The sequence below is a fragment of the Mustela nigripes genome, chromosome 7 (assembly GCF_022355385.1).
Source record: "Mustela nigripes isolate SB6536 chromosome 7, MUSNIG.SB6536, whole genome shotgun sequence".
Classification (NCBI taxonomy): domain Eukaryota; kingdom Metazoa; phylum Chordata; class Mammalia; order Carnivora; family Mustelidae; genus Mustela; species Mustela nigripes.
Genome location: NC_081563.1, coordinates 28,930,499 through 28,933,070, shown reverse-complemented (window position 1 = coordinate 28,933,070; position 2,572 = coordinate 28,930,499). Strand labels below are relative to the sequence as shown.

Below are 2,572 nucleotides of genomic sequence, written 5' to 3'. Positions count from 1 at the left end.
TCTGGGTGGTTAATTCTGTTGTCCTCATAAAAACACATTCATGGGGAAGACCTGTGATGATACACTTATTTATTCATTCAGCAAATGTCTTTTCAATGTCTATTGTGGAATTGGCACTGTGTCAGTAGCAGAGTACAAAGTGGTAGGAAAAAATGATTCAGAGCAGTCTTGCAGGGGAAGACAGACAATGAACATCAACATAATATCTTAATGGTTGTATATTGTTATAAATGCTTTAAACAGAATGAGGAGTCATGGTAGAGAATCATAGAACAAGAGTGAGATGGTAGGTAAGCAAACACACTTTAGACAGAGTGATAGGAAAGGAATCTTTCAAAGGAATTGACACTTTTCAGCTTTGCACAGTGGCAGTATCGTAGCCAATGAGGTTTATCCGAGGCGCGATTATTGCTAATTGAAAGGAATTGACACTTTTGCTAAGACCTCAGGATAAGTGTGCTAGAGAAAGAAGCTAGAAGAAAGAACAAAGAGTTTTCAAGCAAAGAGAGCTGTATGCATGAACATCCTAAGGCAGGACAGGGCTTGGTGTGTGCAAAGACCTGAAAGGTATACAGGAAGACTGGGAAGGTTGCAGAGAAAGGAATCATATCATCAGGATTCACTGGCAGCCACATGGAAAGAAGTGTGAATTTTATTTTCAGTGTAGTAAGAAGTCATCAGAGAGTTTAAGAAGAGCATCATGACCTGATCTGCACTTAAAAATTATCTTCTGGCTGACTTATGGGGAAGGATTTTGGTGATGGAAAGAATGGAAGCAGTAGTGACCTACTATACTATACTATAAGAAATAATAATGGTATGGTGGGAAGAAAAATTCATGGACTGAGTTAGATTTTTGAGAAAAATGATTAAAGTATTAATGAATTGTGTCTGAGATGTTATGGAGAGAAATAAATGGAGATGTTATGGAGAGAAATAAATCTTGAATGACTCCCACATTTCTGGGTTGAGCATCTGGATGGACTTTGGTACCATTTATGGAGAGGAAAAAGACTTGGGGAAAAAGAAATTACAAGAGGGTAGGGCTGCTGGGAATTTGGTTGTGGGCGTGCTATGTTAGAGATACCTACAGTTGAAGTGACTGTTTCGGGTAGGCAATGGGGTATGTGTATGTTTAAAGATGAGAGCAGTGATCTGTGTATGAGAGGTAAATTTTGGAATTGATGACACATTAATGATACATAGTCCTAGTAAAGGATGAAATCATTTAGGGAAGAAAATAATCAGGGAAAAGAAAAGCAAGCCTTCTACAGAGACCCGAGGAACTATAAAATTTAGATTTCAGGTGGATGATAGAATTATCATGGTTCTGTAGTCAGAATTCCTCTGGTATGATGACATAATCTCTGGTTGCATTTTCACAATGACACTTAGGAATAAATAATAAGAACATTTCCCATTTATAAGGCAATTGCTGTGGCAGCCACTCTTCCGAGAGTTCCGCCTATAGTCACACACATAATTGTCACAACAATCTTACATGGCAGGCACTACGGTCATCACGTCACTTTCTAGTTGAGGAATGCAAGGTCCACAACTCACTTGAGGCAAGATTCAAACTCAAGCAATCAGGCTATAGAGCCTGAACAAAACTGTGATGTTCTTTTGCCCCTTAACATGCTCTTTGCATGTAGTATAGTGTACTGTTGTTAAGTGTTAAATGTTATGGATTTGGGGTAAATTCAGGGGTGTTCACGATTTACCCGTAAGTCTATCTCCATGCCTTTTGCACTGAAGAATGAGATATGATTCACCATATGAGGAGAGACAGACTGCACCAGTAAGATCAGAAGGGAAGTCTCCCAGCAGTGTCTGTTTGTCCGATAATATTCTGACCAAGCCCTGAATTCCAGTTCTAGAGCAGAGAAGGAGAGGCCAGCTCCTCCATGCTCTCTCTGAGACAGCCCGAGCACGAGGCAATGTGGCTGTGAGAACCTGTGTGAGCAGTGTCATATGCAGAAGGGCATCTCCCTACACGCACGGGGTCCCACTGGGTGGTTTCCCTGTCTGGAGGGCTCAGGCACCACAACCAGTGCAGAGAAGGAGGCTGGCAGCTTTCTGAGTCTCTGTGAGTTTAGTGGTAGCAGAACATGGAGACAGTAACATTGGTGATGGTGGCATGTTTTGTAGCCTCTTCATGGGCTCTATGTAGGCTTTATATCGTGCAGGGGAAAACTTCAGTGTGGGTTTTCAGTTGGTGATGTGAGAAATGGAATGAGGTAGAGGGAAAGGAACATAAACCATGTATGTATGTCAGTCATTAAGGGATTCCCCCCCCCCCCCATTTTTAAGTTCCCTTTTATACTCATCTTGTGGTGCTGGACAAGGACTCTGAAACCATGTCAGTGTCTGGCTCATTCCATGTGAGGCTCTGCCAGTAGGACACGCTACGGGGAGACTGCAGAGCGGATGGAGAAAGTAGACTTGCTCCTTTGTGTTTTCTTCCTGCAAACTCCCTGTCTGCTGGCTGTTCTGGGAGGTCCTGCCTCAGCCTCACCTTTCACCTGGGAACAGTGGCACCTCCTTACAGCAACCGCTGAGTTCAGCTCAA

The 2,572-nt window shown here is 42.6% G+C and overlaps 1 pseudogene; it reads left to right on the top strand.

Moving 5' to 3' along the window:
- Positions 1–354: 354 nt before the first annotated feature.
- LOC132022857 (U4 spliceosomal RNA) lies at positions 355–422 on the top strand (annotated as a pseudogene).
- Positions 423–2,572: the final 2,150 nt, after the last annotated feature.